The sequence below is a fragment of the Scyliorhinus torazame genome, chromosome 12, assembly GCF_047496885.1.
Source record: "Scyliorhinus torazame isolate Kashiwa2021f chromosome 12, sScyTor2.1, whole genome shotgun sequence".
NCBI lineage: Eukaryota > Metazoa > Chordata > Chondrichthyes > Carcharhiniformes > Scyliorhinidae > Scyliorhinus > Scyliorhinus torazame.
The window spans coordinates 130,927,540-130,951,458 of NC_092718.1; positions in this window are offsets into that span (position 1 = coordinate 130,927,540).

Sequence of the window (23,919 nt, forward strand, 5' to 3'; positions counted from 1 at the left end):
CTGGAACTCACTGCCTGGAGGCGGGAACCCGTACCACATTTAACACGTAATTAGACGGGCACCTGAAACGCCATAGCATACAACGGTATGGGCCAAGTGCTAGAAAATGGGATAAGAAGCTGATGACCGACAGATAAATGATGGGTCCACGGGCCTCATTTTGTCTTTTGTAACTCTGTGACTTCTCCAAGTAAACTAGATCGCACAGTATAAGTGAAAAGTCGGAAACGTTACGCAGGTCATCTTATCTGCTGGTTATTTATTTCCACCAGACACAACATTACGGCAGAAACAGAAAGGTAAGAGCGCCATTTTATTTAATATTTGAGGCAGCTATTTACGTCCCATTCAAGAAAATCCAATCTCTCATCGATGGCTTCCATCGTGCAGGATTTGAAACTTGATCTACACTGCATGTTTCGATGCATGTGCAACTAAAACCCACTCCAAGTATCAGTTGAGACCCAGTGAGCACCAGTCACACAACGAAGACTGAAGTTCAGGTCCTCAATCTAGCGAGTTAACCCATCATTTAGGTCTACCTTATAGAATCTCGAGACTGCTGTACTAGTGGTTTTGCTGTCTTTCTGTTGAGATGTAAAATTGAATCATTGTCGACCAACGTTGGCTGGACTGAAGGATTTATCTTGCACTGTGGTGGAGGGTAGAGGGGTTCTCCGAATTTCTCTATAATGGGGAAGCTTGTTCTTGCTACGGAGGGAGAGCAGCAACGTTTTACCAGGCTGGTTTCTGGGATAGCGGGATTGTCATATGAGGAGCGATTAAGTCGGTTAGAGTTTGCTCCTTTGGAGTTTAGAAGAGTGAGAGGGATCTCGCAGAAACGTATAAAGTTCTAACAGGATTAGACAGGTTAGTTGCTGAAAGGATGTTCCTGATGGTGGGAGAGTCATGAACTGGGGTTATAGTTTTAGGATAAGGGGTGACCTTTTACGACTGTGGTGAGGAGAGATTTCTTCACCCAGAGAGTGGCGAATCTGTGGCATTCGCTGCCACAGACATTGTTGAGGCCAAAGCTTGTGTACTTTCAAGAATTTGTTATAGCTCTTACGGCTAAAGGGATGTAGGTATAAGGGAAAGGCAGGATCCAGGTATTGAACATACTGATCAGTCCTGATTGCAATTGATAGAGGAGCAGACTCGAAGAACCGAATGGCCCCTCCAGCTTTTATTTTCTATGTTGTTCTATGTATGTTTCTCATACTTACCTTTCCACCAAACTCACTGAAACACGCCATATGATTGTCATCTCTTTGACGCTCGTGGGTTGTCTCGACTCACAAATCTGTTGCCACATCTCTTACATTGCAAGGTACCTGAAGTACACGCTTCACCCTAAAAATAAATGTGCCGTGATCTTGTGGACTCAGCGATTATAACCACGCTTGTTGACATTTTTAACTAATTGTGCTGATGCAAATATTGCTCATATCAAATTAGTATCGATTCAACATGAAACACAAACCAAAAACTAGCCAGAATCACAACTATTTTTAACAGTGTAGAAGGAGGTCATCCTGCCTGCGTTGGCATAAAATAAGGTCGGTGATCTTTCATAAAGGTCTTTTATCCCTGACCTTGGATGCTGCTCTCTTCCCCAACAAGAGCACCCCCCCCCCCCCACCACCACCACCACCACCACCACCACCGCAAGGCTGCCGCAGAACTGACAAATGTTTCCGGAATTTTCCCTTAACCTGGTAAAGATGTTTTTAATTTTCTGAGCAAACGACCTCCTACAATGGTAATTCAAGAACTCCCAATCAGCTGAAAACAGAGCATATAAAGATAAATTATCTTGTGGCGAGCCGAGGACAGAGACACCAGAGTCATTTCCATCCCCTGTTTACGACTCTAATCCAGACTGCACATTTTGTTCGTATCACGCTGCGCTCCTTCCTCTGCTTCGAAAGCATGTGAAAGAATAGGTATAGCTTACCTTACTTTCGAATTCCAATGAAAAGTTCGCAATTTAATCTTTAACCCCGTTCGACTTGCCACTGATTCTGCCAGAACAGATGAGCATTTCTACCAGGTAAAGCTGTATTTATTTAAGATTTAAAGATTACACAGTGACTCGTTTTTTATTAGTATTTACATTTTGCTTAATTTGTATTTCCATCCCCTTGCATAAGCCTGCAAGCACATCCCACATCATTTCATAGATTTCATAGAATGTACAGTGCAGAAGGAGGCCATTCGGCCCATCGAGTCTGCACCGGCTCTTGGAAAGAGCACCCTACCCAAGCCCACACCACCCTATCCCCATAACCCAGTAACCCCACTCAACCAACACTAAGGGCAATTTTGGACACTAAGGGCAATTTAGCATAGCCAATCCACCTAACCTGCACATCTTTGGTCTGTGGGAGGAAACCGGAGCACCCGGAGGAAACCCACGCACACACGGGGAGAACGTGCAGACTCCGCACAGACAGTGACCCAGCCTGGAATCGAACCTGGGACCCTGGAGCTGTGAAGCAATTGTGCCGTCGTCATAATTAGTAGCTCTAAGATCCATGCCTTTATCATTGTTGTACGCTGCATCAGCATCAGGCAGTATGGTAGCACAGTGTTTGGCACTGCTGTCCCAAAGTGCCTGGGTTCGATTCCAGCACTGGATGTACTCCACGTGTTTGCGTTGGTTACCTCTGAGTGCTCCGGTTTCCTCCCACAAATGTGTGAACGTTAGGTGGATTGGCATGCTATATTGCCCCAGGGTGTCAAACCATACAGATCAGGCGGGGACATGGGAATAGGGCAAGGAAGGGGAGGTGGTTGATGCGCTCTCTCAGAGGGTCGATGCAGAATCGATGGTCTGAATGGCCTCCTACTGCACTGCAGGGCTTCTATAGATTAGCACAGGATGATCTACCATTCCAACAAAGTTTCCATTAAAATCCCACACGTTTATTGTCCTTACAATACTTTTTCCCATATCCAACTTGAATAAAGTCACGTTGACCAGACACCCTCTGCTCTCCGGCCTACATTGGTAGCCGTTTAAGAACCATGTGCAATTGAAAACACCATTACATGTTCACAAATCCCACTGTGGCATCTCCTCTCTATTTCTAATCTCTGTAAACCATTATCTCGCCAAGGGCAAGTGGAGATGGGCAATTAATGTTGACCTTGTCAAAGAGTTCCATATCCCATGAACGAATCAAAAAAAAAGCAATCCAAGATTAGTTCCCTCATCCTAGCCTCCCTCTTGAACATTCTGTGTTCTAATTGTCACCACATTGGTCGCAGTATTTCTAGTTCACTGGGGACTAAGCTCTGGAGTACTTTCCCTAAATTTCTCTGCTTTCAATCTGCAGTTCGTACTGTTTGAGGTGACTTTGAAATATCTTCCCGAATATATGTTTATATCTTCCTGAAATGATGCTTATATGGCTGGGTGCCAATTGCTGCTTCTTAACTCTTGTGCTGTCTTGTCTTTCTTGCCTGACAACATTTTCCATACCGATGAGGCTGCATCGAGCAAGTCTAGAAGCTCTCTGACTCCAATCGTGCTGCTGAACCTGGTGACCTGTACTGCGACCACTGCGCCAATCAAACGAAACCAAGGCATTCAGTTCTGGAGCCGGGCACCACGTTAATACAGCTGCGGTGACCGGGTTCTGCCTCAAAGGCCTCAACAAAGGGCGCGAGGTAGTTGATGGCCGGTGTGGACTAGCTCACCTGGGAGGCAAAACTGAGGGAATGGACCTTAAACAAGACCTCTAAAGAAGAATGTGTAGGAATGGATCGTGAAGCGGGGATGGTGGTGGGGGGGGGGGGGGGGCGGGGCGCGGCGGGGAGGCAGGGTGGAAACGTGGTAGTACCGATTTAGTCGCCACCAACGATTACCGAAGAATCTCCAGGCTCTAACGCTGTGGGAACAAAAAGAGACCGTTTTGAAGGGCATTGAGTAGTCAAGGAACTTCGAAACATCCGACGCCTTCCCGGATAGAGTTATAAGTACAGGCGGCTGTTTTCGTGTGTGTGTTGTTGGCGTGGGGGCGGAGTGGTGGGGATTTGCATCCACTGGCTTGTCCGCTTGCATGTTTGTGTTCAGCTTCCTGCTTCTCGCCCGCCGGGAAAATTGCCAGGGGAGGGATGGAGAATTTCGGACGATTAATATAAGTTGTATCTTTTTAGTTCTGCATGATGCGCATGATTCATCCGGAAGTCCACAGAACGCAGAGAAACTTTCTCAGGACCGGCCAATACCAGCGTCAAGAAACCTGAGGGAGCCCATAAACCTCCAAATAACCCATCAGCAATCCCGACGTGGCAGAGTCTTCAGCTCGCATATTTCAAATATCTAAATACCCCTTTGACTGCCCAAAGTACAATCCATCCAAGCCTGTGTTGCTCAAAATAAATGAAAGGCAGCTATAGCATCAGAAGTATCCTATTTCTCCCAGTGAGCCAGAGAAGACACCGCCAGAGTGAGGCACAGCAAAGAGAGAGTTTGGAAATTTGAAGATAGGTGCGAATTGAATCGGTAAGGCTGTTCCTTTTTAAATTTCAGGAGTTTAAATTAACCTAGAATTGTGCAGTGACGTTTAATAAGGGGCTGCCGACCCACTCACAAAACTGGTTGGCAGTTGAGTGTCAGTCACCTTAAGCTACTTTGATCTAAAAGCAGGTGGAGGGGGGAAGTCAACTCAGGCCAATTTAAAAAGAGGAACTTTAACTCACTCCCAGCGAGTTCTCCCAGTGATTCCGAGAAGACACAGCCAGAGTGAGGCACAGCGAAGAGTGAGTTTGGGAATTGAATCGGTAAGACTGTCCCTTTTTAAATTTCAGGAACTTAAATTAATCTAGAATTGTGCAGTGAAGGTTAACAAGGGGCTGCCCGACCCACTCACACAACTGGTTGGCACTTGAATGTCAGTCACTTAAGCTACTTTCATCTAAAAGCAGGAGGAGGGGGAAGGTGGTGGTGAGTCAACTCCGGCCAATTAAAAAATTAAACTTCAACTCACTCCCAGTGAGTTCGCCCAGTGAGCCAGAGAAGACACTGCCAGAGTGAAGCACAGCGAAGAGTCAGTTTGGGAATTTGAAGCTAGGTGGGAATTCGAAGCTGGGTGGGCAGGAGGTGCTTTTTATCCCTGGTAAGTGACTGGTAAGTAGTTTTTCTATTCATTTGTCTTACTTATTTCTTTTTTGTTTCGTTGTTAGGCATTGTAGTCGTCTAAGTTAACCTAAGGTTTAAGGCATGGCAGGAGACCCCAGACCCGTGTCATGCTCCTCGTGTGCGATGTAGGAGCTCAGGGACACGTCCACTGACCCGGGTTCCTTCACGTGGAAGACGTGTGTCCAGCTGCCGCTCCTGTTAGACCGCTTGACTGTTCTGGAGCTGCGGATGGCCTCCCATTGGAGCATCCGCGATGCTGAGGGCTTCGTGGACAGCACATTTAGCGAGTTGGTTACACCGCAGGTGAAAATTACTGAGGGAGACAGAAAATGGGTGACCAAAAGACAGAGGAAGAGTAGGAAGACTGTGCTGGTGGCCCCTGCGGTCATCTCCCTGCAAAACAGATATACCACTTTCGATGCCATTGAGGGAGTTGGCTCATGAGGGGAAGGCAGCAGCAGGAAGGCTCATGGGACCGTGGCTGGCTCTGCTGCGCTCGACCGCAGGAAGAAGAATCGCAGGGCTATAGTGATATGGGACTCAATCATAAGGCAAATAGACAGGCGGTTCTGCGGACGCAATCGAGACTCCAGGATGGTATGTTGCCTCTCTGGTGCAAGGATCAAGGATGTTTTGGAGCGGTTGCAGGACATTCTGGGTGGGGCGGGGTGGGGGAGGGGGTATGTGAACAGCCAGCTGTCGTGGTGCACATGGGCACCAACGATACAGGTATAAAAAAACGGGATGAGGTCCTACAAGCTTAATTCAGGGAGTTAGGAGTTAAACAAAAAAGTAGGACCGCAAAGGTAGAAATCTCAGGATTGCAACCAGTGCCACGAGCCAGTCAGAGTAGGAATGTCAGGATAGATAGGATGAATGCGTGGCTCTAGACATGGTTCAAGAGGGAGGGATTCAAATTCCTGGTGCATTGGAACCGGTTCTGGGGGAGGTACGACCAGTACACACCGGACGGTCTGCACCTGGGCAGGACTGGAACCCATTTCCTAGGGGGGGTGTTTGCGAGTGCTGTTGGGAAGGGTTTAAACTAATGTGGCAGGGGGATGGCAAACGATGCAGGAAGTCGGAGGGAAGTAAAACAAAGCCAGGAACAAAAAACAGTTAGGGGGAAAGTGTAAAGCACTGAAAAGCCATAGTCAAAAATCAAAAGGGGCTACAGTACACGGTACAGTTACTGAGGAGAGTGTGAAAAGGGAGGTGGCCAAGGCAGGATTGAGAGTGTTGGACCTAAATGCGCGCAGTATACAGAACAAGATAAATGAGCTTGTTGAGCACATTAAAATTGGCTGGTATGCTGTTGTGGGAATCTCAGAGAGGTGGCTTCAAGGGGATCAGGGCTGGGATCGAAATATCCAGGGATATATGTCCTATCGAAAGGACAGGCCGATGGGCAAAGGGGGCGAGTTGCATTGTTATTAAGGAATGACGTTAAATCGATAGCAAGGAGCGATATAGGATTAGAAGGCATAGAATCTCTGCGGGTAGAGTTGAGGAATCGCAAAGGTAAAAAGATCCTGATGGGAGTTATGTACAGCCCCCCCCCCCTCTTGCAGTAGTCAGGATGTGGGGCAGAAAATAAATCAGGAGATAGAAAAGGCATGTAAAAAAGGCAATATTACAATAATCATGGGGGACTTCAATATGCAGGTGGACTGGGGAAATCAGGTTGGTAGTGGATCCCCAAGAAATGGAATTTGTGGAATTTCTAAGAGATGTTGTTTTGGAGTAGATTATGACAAAGCCTGCTGGGTAACAGGCAATTCTAGATTTTGTGATGTGTAATGAGGCAGTCTTCAATAGTGAGCATAAGGTGAAGGAATCCTTAGGTAGCAGAGACCACAATATGATAGAATTTATCCTGCAGTTTGAGAGCGAGAAGCTGCAATCAGATGTAACGGTATTACAATTAAATAAGGGTAACTACAAAGACATTAGGGAGGAGCTGGGCAGAATTGATTGGAAAAGGAGTCCAGCAGGGAAGACAGGGGAAGAGCAATGGCAGGAGATTTGGCGGGTTATTGGGGAGGCACAATAGAAATTCATCCCAAGGAGGAGGAAACATGCTAAGCGATGGAAAAGGCATCCATGGCTCACGAGGGATGTCAAGGACAGCATAAAGGCTAAAGAAAAAGCATACAGAGTGGCAAGGATTAGTGGGCATCCAGGGGATTGGGAAGCCTCTAAAGCGAGCAGAGGACAACTAAAAAAAAGCAATAAGGGGGAGAAGATGAAATATGAGTGCAAACTAGCGAGTAATATAAAGGAAGATAGGAAGAGATGTTTTCAATATATAAAAGGTAAGAGAGAGACAAAAATAGACATTGGACCATTAGAAAATGTGGCTAGAGAAGTAATAATAGGAAACAAAGAAATGGCAGACGAACTGAATAGTTGCTTTGCATCGGTCTTCACGGTGGAAGACATCAGTGGGAAGCCAGAGCTCCAGGAGAACCAGAGTGCAGAGGTGAGGGCAGTGACCATTACTAAGGAGAAGGTTCTGGGGAAACTGAAAGGTCTGAAGGTAGATCAGTCACCTGGACCGGATGGACTACACCCCAGGGTTCTAAAAGTGATAGCTGAGGAAATTGTGGAGGCATTGTGATAATTATTTAGTAAACACTGGAGGCAGGAAGGGTCCCAGAGGACTGGAAGGTGGCTAATGTAGCACAATTGTTGAAGAAGGGAGGGAGGCAGAAGACGGGAAATAATAGGTTGGTTAGCCTGACTTTGGTCATTGGTTCGATTTTAGAGTCTGTTATTAAAGATGAGATCGCGAAATACTTGGAAGTGCATGGTAAAATAGGATTGAGTCAGCACTGCTTTGTCAAAGGTAGGTCGTGTCTGAGAAATCTGATAGAGTTCTTTGAGGAGGTAACAAGGAAGTTAGACAAAGAAGAACCAGTGGATGTGATTAATTTAGATTTCCAGAAGACCTTTGACAAGGTGCCGCATAGGAGACTGTTAAATAAGTTAAAAGCCCATGGTGTTAAGGCTAAGATCTTGGCATGGATAGAGGATTTGCTGACTGGCAGAAGCCAGAAAGTGGGGATAAAGGGGGATTTTTCAAGATGGCAGCCGGTAACTAGTGGTGTGCCTCAGGGGTCGGTGCTGGGACCACAATTTCTACAATATACATTAATCATCTGGAAGATGGTACTGAAGGCAGTGTTGCTAGATTTACAGATGATACAAAGATCTGTAGAGCGACAGGTAACATTGAGGTAGCAAGGGGACGGCAGAAGGACGTAGACAAGCTGGGAGAATGGGCAATGAAATGGAAAATGAAATACAATGTGGAAAAATGTGAGGTTATGCACTTGGGACGGAGGAATTCAGGCATAGACTGTTTTCTAAATGGGGAAATGCTTCGGAACACAGAAGCACAAAGGGACTTCGGAGTCCTTGTTCATGATTCTCTTAAGGTTAATGTGCAGGTTCAGTCGGCAGAATTCAGAAGGCAAGTGCAATGTTAGCATTCATGTCAAGAGGGCTAGAATACAAGACCAGGGATGTAATTCTGAGCCTGTATAAGGCTCTGGTCAGAACCCAATTGGAGTATTGTGATCAGTTTTGGGTCCCCTATCTAAGGAAGGATGTGCTGGCCTTGGAAAGGGTCCAGAGGGGTTCACAAGAATGATCCTTAGAATGAAGAACTTGTCACCTGAGGAACGTTTGAGGACTCTGGGGCTGTACTCGTTGAAGCTTAGAAGGATGAGGGGGGGTCTTATTGAAACTTCAAGATACTGCGAGACCTGGATGGAGTGGACGTTGAGAGGATGTTTCCACCGTTAGGAAAAACTAGAACCAGAGGTCACCATCTCAGACTAAAAGGACGATCCTTTAAAACAGAGTTGAGGGGGAATTTCTTCAGCCAGAGGGTGGTTAACCTTTGGAACTCTTTACCGCAGAAGGCGGTGGAGGCCAATTAACTGAGCATCTTTAAGACAGAGATAGATAGGTTCTTGATTAATAAGGGGATCAGGGGTAATGGGAAGACAGGGGAATGGGGATGAGAAAATATCACCCATGATTGAATGGCGGAGCAGACTCGATGGGCCAAGTGGCCTAATTCTGCTCCAATGGTTTATGGTCTTATGGTCTTGTTTGACATGGTACACGTCAACCCATCTTCTGAAGAGTCAAATTACTCTTATTTGAACTGGTCAAATCGGGTGTTGTAAAAGAAACAGCTCCGACAAGAACGTGTCGGGATAGAACCACCATAAATGTTTCGCTTGTATTCTAATTCATCCTTGAGACTGTGGCTTCCGTACGTGAAAACAAGCCTATTAGGAGCAGAAGTAGGCTATTCGGCCCCTCAATTCTGTTCCGCAATTCAAGAAGATCATGATAAAAGTCCGACCCGGATGCCTGTCTCTCTTCCGTGGCTATGTTTGCGGCTGGGTATCCTTCGCGGGGGCCAATGGAAAGCGAGCTGCCTTTCTGAACCGCAGCCGTTCCTGTTGTGTAGTTGCGCACACAGTGCAGTTCGGGAAGGAGGTCGAGGATTTGTGATCCAGCAACAATGAAGGAAATCCGGCTTAATTTCCAATCAGGATGGTGAGTAACTTTGAGGAACGTGCATTTGGTTAGGTTCCCAGGGTTTGCTTCACTTGTCTTATTTGGTAGTCGTTGTGGGTTTGGATGATTCTGCGTCAGGAGCCTTGGTGACCTTCTGCAGTGCATTTTGTAGATGATACACAGGGATGCCACTATTGTCGGAGTTCGAGGGAGTGAATGCTTGTGGAAATGGGCGCCATTGAAGCGGGGCTGTTTGTCCTCGCTGATGTGGAGTTTCCTGAATGTTGCTGGAATTACACTCATCCAGGCCGGTGAATAACACTCCAATACCCTCCTTACTTGTGTATGGTGGCCAGGCGTTGGTGACTAATTAGCCTCAGGATTCCTACCTTCTGGGCTGCTGTTGTAGTCACAGTATTTATACGGCTTCAGATTACAAAATCAAATCACCCAGCAGCTGTGCCACCTCACTAGAAGAAAATTGGACACTCGAAGCAGAATTAACGTTCCCTGTTGAATGGAGAGTCGGATTCGACTCAAACTGTTGACTCTACTGCCCTCATCAAAGATGCTGCCAGAACTGTTTAGATTGCACAGAAAGTTCTGTTTCAGTTCAGAGACACATGTTCAACTGCATTTCTTATATAATTGGGGATTGTGATTTTTTTATTTTTCGCAGAAATAGCTAAACTCAAGGCAAATCTGGATGACCCAGGTGAGATTGAGAAATGTAAGCAAAAATCATGAAAGAAGAAAAATAGGCTGAACACTGAATTAACGGTGAAAGCTATACTTTTGACTATTCTAAATTCTTTTCACATGTTCACATTGCCTCGATATACGGATTATTTATCCAACTGGGGAGAGTTTTTCCTCTATCCGTGTATTTGACTGTAAGCCTGACAGCCGACTTGCACTGACTTTGTTTGGAAATCCATCCATCGAAACGCAGCTTTCTATCTCTGTAAGGTCGCCCAAACACCGGACAAACGGATACATCAACGCCATTCACGACCTTATTCCACACCAACTGCCGTTGCAGAACTGGTTGTTCTTCCAAGTCAAGTATTGCCCTCCTTCGAAAGCAACCCGTCATTCTACGCCTAATTGCACGATTAATTCCCTCTTCTTAGAGGGAAGGGGCCATCCATCTGGTCGCAATATGAGAAGGGATTCAGTGATTTATCTAACCAGTTCACATACTAACAATTTCATAGCAAGGCGTGGCCGTTCACATGCTCTGAGTGTGGGAAGAGACTCATTCAGTCACCCAGCCTGTAGATACGCCAGCGAGTTCACACTGCAGACCCGCAGTTCACTTTCTCTGAGTGTGGGAAGGGATTCACCCAGTCACCCAGCCTGCAGACGCATCAATTAGTTCATACTGATGTGAGGTGGTTGCCCTGCTCTGAGTGGTGGAAGAGATTCACCCAATACAGTCAAATGGAAAACTTTCATAGACACTTCAGAGAAATGTTGTATAACGCTGATGGGGTAGGAATATAGGAACAGGAGGAGGCCACTCAGCCCGTCGAGTCTGCTGCACATTCAATACGATCATTGTGAATCGGACAACTTCAATGCCTTTTAAACCAACTATCCCCATGACCCTTTACGTTATTTCAGGTCAAAAATCTATATTTCTTTATTTCAAACACGTTCAATGGCTGAGCTCCCACAGTCCACTTGGGTAGAGAGTACGAAAGATTCACAACCCACTATGTAAATAATTTTTTCCTCATCTTCGATGGTATCCTCCTTATTTTGAAATTGTGTCCCTGGTTTTAGACTCCCCAAACAAGGGAATCCTCTTACCTGTATCTACCCTCTCTATTTCTTCAGGCATTTTGTATGTTTCGATGAGATACTCTCTCATTCTTCGAAACTCGAGCGAATACAGGCTCATTTTGCCGCAATCTCTCTTCCCGCCATCCCTGTAACAAGTCTGTTGAACCTTCGTTGCACTCTCTCTCTGGCAATAATTCCCGTTCTGAGGTAAGAGGACCAACATTAAGCACTGTAATGATCCATCTGGGCTGCACGAAGAACAATACTTTTCACTGTAGCTCGGTAAGCGTGACAATAAAATCAAATCAAACGCAACATCAAATCTACCCATGGTGCGGTCTAACCAACTCCAATCCAATTGAAGCAAAACGTCACTATCCTGCCCTTTAATCCGGCTGTGATAAAGGCCAAAGGATAGAATAGTCAAACGAAATTAATGGCTGTGGGATAACAGATTTGTGACCCAGTGTTACCACAAAGGGCACAAAGGTTGATCATTCATTTATGCCGTGACTAAAATAAAATTAAAGGCTAGAAGAGCATAACAGACGATCGATACCATTGGGCCCACGTTATGATTCAGCATACAACGAATTTGTAACCCGATCGGGATGTTAAATTGCCACTGCCCAGTGGTGTAAAGGTGAATAAATCAGACAACGATGATCCGCACACATTTCAACTTGATAAATCACAATGCTTTTTATACCTCTGCTCAATTGGTTTTGAACTAATCTTTGACTAAACTTGGCATTCCGTTTTGTTGCCAATCAAATAAGAGGGGGGAACAGGTCAAATTCTAAAGCAGGGCAGATATGTTCTTGGGAAAAAAATAATTAGAGGTCTTTTATAAATCAAATGCTCTAACGCTCAGTAAAAAGTTATTATATCAAATAATTAGATTGGAATTTGTCCTTAATGTCAGCACTAACTCTCCGGCAGTCAGTTAGATGAATTGGTCACGCAAGGAGATGAGGTAGAATTCTGGATCTATTGCAAATGCAGATGTATAGCGGTATGGTATTGAAAGCCTTTCTTAAATGGGACAAGCAAGATAAAAAGAGTGCTGACTGGAAAGATGAAAATATCTGATTTTCTGTAAGATGGTATACAATTTATTGAGAAATTAAGGTTTCCAGTGAGAATTGTTAAACTCGACAGTGGAATATTAATATATATTTATTATCAGAATGTATCTCAATTGATTGGGGTTAACATCTAATGTAGCTTAACGTCGATAATTGTTCAGTGTACAGTGGGACAAGTTGATGTTCACAATGTTACTATTCTGGTGTCGTGTACAGACTCGTAATTACCATCGGCAACCAAGCACTGAAGGGACTTAAAGGACAGAAATTCCAGTTGGTTGCCAAGTCTGTAGGAGAGGTCAGGCCAACCCAGGAGTGGAAGCATAGGACTATTCCCTGCACTCTGAAACTTCCTAATGCGTGACTGAGTTATACCAACCTACCAGAACTGTGCGATGTTAATTGCAAGGAGTGCAGCTGTTCAGGAACGAGGTTCAGAGATGCATGTGGACCACAACTTGCGACTAGCGCCGGAAACTGGTTACTCACTACACCTAGAAGACTTCAGTGCATTAACCGAGACTGCTCATAGACCACAGTGGGGAGGAAATTGGGACGCTGGGTGTATGTGAGCTCGAATTATGTGTGCACAACAAAATTCACATAGAATTTTAGAATTTTGTTAGAATCATAGAATTTTACAAGAAGAAGGAGGCCATATGGGCAGCACGGTAGCATTGTGGATAACACAATTGCTTCACAGCTCCAGAGTCCCAGGTTCGATTCCCGGCTTGGGTCACTGTCGGTGTGGAGTCTGCACGTTCTCCCAGTGTGTGCGTGGGTTTGCTCCGGGTGCTCCAGTTTCCTCCCACAGTCCAAGGATGTGCGGGTTAGGTGGATGGGCCATGCTAAATTGCCCATAGTGTCCAAAATTGCCTTTATTGTTGGGTGGGGTTACTGGGTTATGGGGATAGGGTGGAGGTGCGGATCTTGGGGAGGGTGCTCTTTCCAAGAGCCGGTGCAGAATCGATGGGCCGAATGGCCTCCTTCTGCACTGTAAATTCTATGATTCTACGATTCTATGATTTGGCCCATCAAGTATGCACCGGCACTTACAAAGAGGACCCTACTGAAGCCCACGTATCTACCCTATCCCGTAACCCAGTAACCTACACATAAATTTTTTTGGACACTGTGGGCAATTTAGCATGGCCAATCCACCTAATCCGCACATCTTTGGACTGTGGGAGGAAGCCGGAGCACCCGGAAGAAACCCAGACAGACAGTGGGAGAATGCGCAGTCTCCGCACAGACAGTGACCCAGCTGGAAATCGAACCTTGGACTCTGGAGCTGTGAAGAAACTGTACTAACCACTATGCTACCATGCTGCCCACATGTTCCTTTGTGAACACGAACCGTGAGCCCATCATAGGGATGGATGCGTGTGAGGCCCTGGACTTCATTGAGCGGCTGTACAGTCCAGACAGGGAGGTATCAGAAGATTACTGTGATTAGTCATATGATGAGAAGCAAGCGAAAATCAAGGCGGAGGAAGACAAATCAGACGAGGAGATGGAAAAGCCGAAGTGAATTACAAACTTACGTTTGACAGTATTCGAGAATGTGTCTGTACTCAGTGGCATGATACAGGAGCACGATGACCCTATATTATAGCATCTACAAGATGTGAACGTTAAATGATCAGAGCCTGAACAGCCCATAAGCTTCACTCTGGAGTTTAAGTTTGAGCCCAAGAGTATTTCACAAATGTGGTGGTCACGAGAATATACCAGATGGAATCGCGGCCTGATGGATTCGAGTTCTCATTCTTTGATGAACCACAAATCACGGGATGTCCAGGCTGTCAAGTCGACTGGAAAGTAGGAAACAAATGTCACATTGAAAATGATTAAAGCGAAGCAGAAGCTGAGGGGTCGGACTGCTCGTAAAATCGTTACAAAAACTGTATCAGATGAATCAGTCTTCAACTTCTTCAGTCCTCCTGACGTTCCAGACCATGGATTGCTGAGGAAAGGATCTGCAGTGAAATTAGCTGATGACTTTGAAATGGGTCGCCTTTTGCGGAAACAAATAATTCTGTCTGCAACGTCGTAATTTATAAGAGATGCCATTACAGATTACAATGACTCTGATGATGATCATTGCGATTATATCTACGAGGGTTATGAGTATGATGATAAATATAGAGTCTCATATGGTGAGCTAGATTAGGATGACTATGAACCGATATACCGGTGGTTTGGTGGGAGTTATGAGGTGATCACCACGGGCGGCCAGTCTGTGCAGGACACAGAGGAGTGCGAAATCTCTGTGATGGTGCATGCAAAGCCTCAGAATGAGATTACAGAAGCAGTCACTTCAGAGGAGAGCGACTCAGCTCCGAACAGACTGATAACGGAAGAAATTGTCCCCATCTTGAAGAAAATGGCTCCAAAACCATATGGTGAATTCTTTCAGGCACAGAAAATTGTTCTGCCAGTTGCATCCCGGATACTCGAGGCTACTCTGCCGAAAGATACGAGGAACAGATGACTATATCGGTATGCACCACCACAACAACAGGCGATAAGTACAGCATGCAACCAATCGAGGGTGAGCCACTCATGACTTCTTCGGCAGAAGATGATGCATGCATTATTATTACTAATTAAGATGTGCCATCACTTGGGCTAAAGATCAGGATGAAGGAGCAACACCCAACCTTGGGGAACTGGAGCCAACTCACACACTAGAGTGCGAGGCTCTTTAGCCAGATACTGAAGGTGCAGACTTGACCACGACTGCAAAGTCCCTCACAAGCAAACCAGCACTGGACGTCTCCAGAGATGATACACAAATAACTACTCACATGGCACTCTCCAACGGCAGCACGGATGCAATCAAGACTGAGCAGCAAAAGAGGCGGATTCGCAGGATCCCTGCTACAAAAAAGAAGAGGAAGAGAAGGAGCGCGGGGGATATCGTGAGTCCCACTTGTGGCAACACACGAGAAGATATTGGCAATGTAGCCGACAGGCCAAAAAGCGAAAGTACACAACAATTTTAGCAAACAGCATGGCGTAAACAAGTCAAAGAAGCTGATGAGAAAGGCACGGCATGCAACAATATCGGCCTTAAAGACCCATGGCGGGGTGAAACAAAGAACACCAGCAGGAAAACTCATATTTCAGAAGCAAGAGACATAGGAAAGTGATAGGAGCCCAGAAGATCAACGAGGCGATGCTGTCGCAGATGTAAAATAAGCTGTGAACCAGAGACACATTCACCAGGCATATCATATTGTTTGAAAAAACGTTGCGTATATATTTCCATAACATGTGTAAAATAGTCATAGATCAATCATATTCTTGTAAGACACGGTTGCATTCAAGTATTAACATTAACATTTGCAAACGAAGGGAATGTGGTGATATGCCTGTGCATACTTTTGTAGATAGTGAACGGTGCAACCTCCAACCAGCTGGTGACGCCAGACATCCGTCACGTGACTTGAGATACCCGCCAGTTGGTCGTAGGCCGTCGGACAGGATAGTCGCAGTTATAGTAGTTCCAGTAGAAATCATACACTAGTTATTGTATAGTAATCTGATGGTATCTCTCCACGAATGTTTTAATAAGTCACCTTTTAATTAAACAACTGGGTGTTGTGTGCACCTTATTGCAATGGCCATCGCACAGAACAAAACAGGGATTGGGTGTCGGAGGTCGGAGTGCCGGGTGAGATGGACGTTGGAGAGATCGGCGGGGAGATGGGGGTGTCAGAAGAGGGGGCTATTCAGCCCTGCTGTTCCTGACAGTTGTCTGAAAGCGAAATGAGGGTATACCAGCTCTCCAGTCTTTTCTGCTTTACCTATATATTGTTTCTGTAGTCACAGTGTACAACCCTATCTTTAAATCCACGATTAACTTTTTGCCACAACGCAGGGCCTGCCAGATCCGCACGACACTCTTCACAATAAATCTATTTCTACAGTAATCTCTGGTTCTTAAAAAATCACCTAATACCAATTTCTTCTGGAGCCCGTCATTACTAAGAACGGGAAGAGTGTCTTCCTACCTACATTGTCCTGAAACATCTCTATTTTGAATATGTCTATCAAATCACCATCCATCCTTCCCTAACCTCCTGTCTCCCTAACTCCCGATTGTAGAGGTACCCCAATAATGTGTTGGGGAATCCCTCTCCGAAGTTGCCAGGTAAGGATTTACCCGACAATTGCATAGCAGTGCTAACCTGCGCTGGACAATTGCTTTGTGCTGGGATCTGATAGACTGACTAAAAATTAATCAATTCAGATGGTGCTTCCAATATAACACTCGTAGTTATTCTCTGAAGGGGCGGGATTCTCGGTTTCAGAGATTAAGTGCCGACGCCGCGTTAGAATCGGTCAACTTCTAGGACAACAAAATTGGCGTCTGTCCTGGAGCAATTCATAACAATTCATGTGCTAGCACCAGCAACAAGTAGAACACGACTGTCCGATTCGCTGGGGTCGGGATTGACACTTGAGAGGCTGACAAGCTGCAGCCGCATATTAGCATTCATTGCCCACATACACTCATCCCAGCCAACAAGAGGACAGAACGGAGAGCGACACCCCGGTTTGCGGATGCGGAGCTGGAGACCTTGTTGGATTCCATATGGGAGACTTGGGCTATCCTGTACCCTGCGGTGGGAAGGAGGCTGCCACATGCCGCCAAATACCGAGCCTACGTGCACGTGGCAGATGCCATGAGTGCCGTGTCCCCAACGCCAGAACTGGACAGCAGTGAAGGAAGAAACTGCACAACCTCCTCAGATTGGTAAGAGTGAGTCGGCAGCATTGTGCCCCTGTCACTAACCCCCGCCCGTATGCACGCTCCACATCCTGCACTACATGCCAGCACACATAGTGGCGACCATGTTCTAGTGCCCGGTCCAGGAAGGCCACCAGTAACCCACCTCTGTGCTGCCTGTGTCTGACTACCTAACAATGTGTGCTTTGTGTCTCCCGTCCTCGCCCCATCCCCCGGCCAGACGAAGGTGGGCAGCACGGTAGTACAAGTGGCTAGCACTGTGGCTTCAGAGCGCCAGGGTCCCAGGTTCGATTCCCGGCTTGGGTCACTGTCTGTGCAGAGTCTGCACATTCTCCCTGTGTCTGCGCGAGTTTCCTCCGGGTGCTACGGTTTCCTCCCATAGCCCAAAGATGTGTCTGTTAGGTGCATTGGCCATGCTAAATTGCCCTTAGTGTCCAAAAAGTTTGGGTGGGGTTATTGGGTTACGGTGATGGGGTGGAAGTGAGGGCTTAAGTGGGTCGGTGCAGACTCGATGGCCCGAATGGCCCCCTTCTGCACTGAAGTACCTTGAAGATGTCAGAAAAGTGCGCCAGGATGAAGGGGTTGTGCAAGCTACCTGGGTATCGGGCGCAGACATACATGACGTGCATCTCATGTCACACACCAGCAGCACGTTCATGGAGTGGTATCCCTTTTGGTTTACGAAGACATGGTTGTGTCGGGTGACAAAAAAATCTGTCAATCATACCCCGGAGCTGGGTCACCTTGGTGATGACGGCAAACGCCTCTGTCTAGGCATCGTGCTGGGCTTACTCCACATTGCATTTGGTGTATTGGACCGACCGGTACAGAGGGCTTCCATGATGGCACAGGTGCACCTGTGCACCGACGTCTGTGAGATCCCAGACAGGACCCCACCCGGTGCCTGGCAGGGCCCCATGGAAGAAACATTCATGGCGGCTGTCACAGTGTCAACCACCGGGGGTGGGTGCACTTCTCGTTACCTCCCACGGTGCCAGGTGCTCCGTGATCCACCAGATATGTGGCATTGTCCCCTGCTCAGACAGAGTCTTCGACGGCAAGCCCAGTCCGGTAGGTCCTCGAAAGACAGGCACTGCTGTTACACACAAGGTCTGATGTGGTGACTCCTTCCCACCTCCTGTCCGTTGACCAGCTCACCAGCTGAGTCCTTTCTCTGGGGCAGGCTCCATGCTGCAGGGTTCTCCGCGAGAAGCTCCTGCACATATGTCCTCAGTGCATGCTCCAGGGCTGCAGCGGCCGGGATGAAGGCAACCATTCCTAGTTGGATTCCAATAGCCATTGTCTGCAGGAGGCGAAAGGCAGCCATGTTAGTAACTCCGTGCCCAGCGAGGTCGAGGGGCTACACAGTTCCTCCGCCTGCACTGCAGTCCCTGCCCATGCACCCCTCCCACCGCCTCCCCCATCCACAGACCCAGACTTTCTCTCTGACCATAGCCATTAACAACACGCAGACACAACCTCCCCCCAACCCCCCACCCCCACCCCCCACACACACGCTCCATGCCATACGGGACTGCCCGACATTAAAGACTGCATATTGTTGGGCTGTGGGGGAGGCGGACTTCCAGAGAGCCCCTTACCCCCACAGCCCAACAATAAGCACCACCACTGGACTTTCCAATCCCCTCCTAATCTGAACTCTTCTTCGCCCACAGAAACTTCCCGAACCGCCTGGACACCTCCCCCCCCCCCCCCCCCACCGTCCCCCGTCCCCCGCTAGACCCGAAGACATCTCTAACTGGGCGCACCCGCCAGCCCCGAAACGCCGAAAACTTCCACGTCCCACCCTGGCCCCCCATTGAACATAGAACATTACAGCGCAGGACAGGCCCTTCGGCCCTCGATGTTGCGCCGACCTGTGAAACCACTCTAAAGCCCATTTACACTATTCCCTTATCGTCCATATGTCTATCCAATGACCATTTGAATACCCTTAGTGTTGGCGAGTCCACTACTGTTGTAGGCAGGGCATTCCACACCCTTACTACTCTCTGAGTAAAGAGCCTACCTCTGACGTCTGTCTTATATCTACCTCCCCTCAATTTCAAGCTATGTCTCCTCCTGCTAGACATCACCATCCGAGGAAAAAGGCTTTCACTGTCCACCCTATCCAGTCTTCTGATCATCTTGTATGCCTCAATTAAGTCACCTCTTAACCTTCTTCTCTCTAACGAAAACAGCCTCAAGTCCCTCAGCCTTTCCTCATAAGATCTTCCCTCCATACCAGGCAACATTCTGGTAAATCTCCTCTGCACCCTTTCCAATGCTTCTACATCCTTCCTATAATGCGGCGACCAGAATTGCACGCAATACTCCAAATGCGGCCGCACCAGAGATTTGTACAGCTGCAACATGACCTCATGGCTCCGAAACTCAATCCCTCTACCAATAAAAGTTAACACACCGTACGCCTTCTTAACAACGCTCTCAACCTGAGTGGCAACTTTTAAGGATCTATGTCCATGGACACCGAGACCTATCTGCTCATCCACACTGCCAAGAATCTTACCATTAGCCCAGTACTCTGTCTTCCTGTTATTCCTTCCAAAATGAATCACCTCACACTTTTCTGCATTAAACTCCCTTTGCCACCTCTCAGCCCAGCTCTGCAGCTTATCTATGTCCCTCTGTAACTTGTAACATCCTTCCGCACTGTCCACAACTCCACCGACTTTAGTGTCATCTGCAAATTTATTCACCCATCCTTCTACACCCTCCTCCAGGTCATTTATAAAAATGAATTACAGCAGTGGCCCCAAAACAGATCCTTGTGGTACACCACTAGTAACTGGACTCCAGTCTGAACACTTCCCCTCAACCACCACCCTTTGTCTTCTTCCAGCTAGCCAATTTCTGATTCAAATCTCCCTGAATCCCATGCTTCCATATTTTCTGCAGTAGTCTACCGTGGGAAACCTTATCAAACGCTTTACTGAAATCCATCTACATCACAACAACTGCTTTACCCTCATCCACCTGTTTGGTCACCTTCTCAAAGAACTCAATAAGGTTTGTGAGGCATGACCTACCCTTCACGAAACCGCGTTGACTCTGTCTAATCAAACTACTCCTTTCCAGATGATTATACACCCTATCTCTTATAAACCTTTCCAAGATTTTGCCCACAACAGAAGTAAGGCTCACTGGTCTATAGTTACCGGGGTTGTCTCTACTCCCCTTCTTGAACAAGGGGAAAACATTTGCGATCCTCCAGTCTTCTGGCACTATTCCTGTTGACAAAGATGACTTAAAGATCAAATCCAAAGGCTCAGCAATCTCCTCCATAGCTTCCCAAAGAATCTTAGGATAAATCCCATCCGGTCCAGGGGACTTGTCGATTTTCACCCTTTCCAGAATTGTTAACACCTCCTCCTTATGAACCTCAAGCCCTTCTAGTCTACTAGCCTGAATCTCAGTATTCGCCTCGACAACATTGTCTTTTTCCTGTGTGAATACTGACAAAAAATATTCATTTAGCACCTATCCTATCTCCTCGGACTCCAAGCACAACTTCCCACTACTGTCCTTGACTGGCCCTACTGTTACCCGAGTCATTCTTTTATTCCTGACATATCTATAGAAAGCATTAGGGTTATCCTTGATCCTACCTGCCAAAGGCGTCTCATGTCCCCTCCTGGCTCTTTAGGTCCTTCCTAGCTAACTTGTAACTCTCGAGCGCCCTAACTGAACCTTCATGTCTCATCTTTACATAAGCCTCCTTCTTCCTCTTGACAAGTGTTTCGACTGCCTTAGTAAACCACGGTTCCCTTGCTCGACCACTTCCTCCCTGCCTGACAGGCACATACTTATCAAGGACTCACAGTCGCTATTCCTTGAACAAACTCCACATTTCCATTGTGCCCATCCCCTGCAGTTTTCCTCTCCATCCGATGCATCCTAAGTCTTGCCTTATCGCATCATAATTGCCTTTCCCCCAGATATAACTCTTGCCCTGCGGTATATACCTATCCCTTTCCATCACTAAAGTAAACGTAATCGAATTGTGGTCACTATCACCAAAGTGCTCACCTACCTCCAAATCTAACGCCTGTCCTGGTTCATTACCCAGTACCAAATCCAATACGGCCTCGCCTCTCGTTGGCCTATCTACATACTGTGTCAGGAAACCCTCCTGCACACATTGGACAAAAACGGACCCATCTAAAGTACTCGAACTATAGCGTTTCCAGTCAATATTTGGAAAGTTAAAGTCCCCCATAACAACTACCCTGTTGCTTTCGCTCCTATCCAGAATCATCTTTGCAATCCTTTCCTCTACATCTCTGAACTTTTCGGAGGCCTATAGAAAACCCCTAACAGGGTGACCTCTCCTTTCCTGTTTCTAACCTCAGCCCATACTACCTCAATTGACGAGTCCGCATCAAACGTCCTTTCTGCCACCGTAATACTGTCCTTGACTAACAATGCCACCCCGCCCCCTCTTTTACCACCTTCCTTGAGCTTACTGAAATATCTAAACCCCGGCACCTGCAACAACCATTCCTGTCCCTGCTCTATCCATGTCTCCGAAATGGCCACAACATTGAAGTCCCAGGTACCAACCCATGCCGCAAGTTCACCCACCTTATTCTGGATGATCCTGGCATTGAAGTAGGCACACTTTAAACCACCTTCCTGCCTGCCGGTACACTCCTGCAACTTTAAAACCTTACTCATGACCTCACTACTCTCAACCTCCTGTATACAGGCGCTACAATTCCGGATCCCAAGACCCTGCTGAACTACTTTAAACCCTACCGAAGAGCATTAGCAAATTCCGCCCCCCCCCCCCCCACCCAAGGATATTGGTACCCCCTCTGGTCCAGGTGCAGACCATCACGTTTGTAGATGTCCCACCGACCCCAGAATGAGCCCCAGTTATCCAGACATCTGAAACCCTCCCTCCTGCACCATCCCTGTAGCCACACGTTTAACTCCCCTCTTTCCCTATTCCTCATCTCGCTATCACGTGGCACGGGTAACAACCCAGAGATAATAACTCTGTTTGTCCTAGCTCTAAGTTTCCAAACTAGCTCCCTGAATTCCTGCCTTACATCCCTATCCCTGCCTATGTCGTTGGTACATATGTGGACCACGACTTGGGGCTGCTCCCCCTCCCCCTTAAGGATCCCGAAAATACGATTCGAGACATCACGCACCCTGGCACCTGGTAGGCAACACACCAACCGCGAGTCTCTCTCGTTCCCACAGAATCTCCTATCTATCCCCCTAACTATGGAGTCTCCAATGACTAATGCTCTACTCCTCTCCCCCCTTCCCTTCTGAGCAACAGGGGCAGGCTCTGCGCCAGAGACCTGCACCCCATGGCTTACCCCTGGTAAGCCCCCCCCCCCCAACAGTATCCAAAGTGGTATACTTGTTACTAAGGGGAACGACCACAGGGAATCCCTGCACTGACTGCTTCCTCCCAGCCCCTATCACCGTCACCCATCTATCCTTATTCTTCGGAGTAACTACATACCTGAAGCTTCTATCTATGTCCACCTCTGCCTCCCGAATGATCCGAAGTTCATCCAGCTCCAGTTCCCTAAAGCGGTTTCTGAGGAGCTGGAGATGGGTGCACTTCCCACAGATCAAATCAGCAGGGACACTGTCGGCATCCCTCACCTCAAACATTTTGCAGGCAGAACATTGCACTACCTTCCCTGCAATCCCCCTAGATTAAAAAAGAAAAAAAGAGCTTACCTGTTATTCATTCCCCTTCTCAGCAAGCACTCACTCAGCAACCTCTGCACCCTGCACGATAACACATAAGGGAAAATAAAAGAAAAACTACTTACCAGTCACCAGCCAATCCCTTACCTGCAGGCTGTGGCATTACAGTTCAACCTCTTTCTGCTTCTATCTGACCTCGAGCCTTCCTCTTGATCTTTACAGCGGTTGTTTTTTTTTGGTTAGAGGAGGGGGTAGGGAGAGAAACACTGAAGAATTGTTTCGGGTTTAAGTGTCACTTGACAACAGCTCCTCCACAAACTGCCTTCAAATTAGGGTGACCACGACGGAGGTATGCAAATTTCCCTTGCAACACCAATCAGCAGCTCCGCTCCACTGCTCTCTGCTGGATGCTTGGCTTCACTCGAACAGCTAGGGTCTCTAGCTCAGGGACACCTTCAAGTTAGGGTGACCATGACGGAGGTATGCACATTTCCCTTGTAACGGTAGCATTGTGGATAGCACAATTGCTTCACAGCTCCAGGGTCCCAGGTTCGATTCCGGCTTGGGTCACTGTCTGTGCGGAGTCTGCACATCCTCCCCGTGTGTGCGTGGGTTTCCTCCGGGTGCTCCGGTTTCCTCCCGCAGTCCAAAGATGTGCAGGTTAGGTGGATCGGCCATGATAACTTGCCCTGAGTGTCCAAAATTGCCCTTAGTGTTGGGTGGGGTTGCTGGGTTATGGGGATAGGGTGGAGGTGTTGACCTTGGGTAGGGTGCTCTTTCCAAGAGCCGGTGCAGACTCGATGGGCCGAATGGCCTCCTTCTGCACTGTAAAGTCTATGATCTATGAACACCAATCAGCAGCTCAGCTCCACTGCCCTCTGCTGGATGAGTGGCTTCAC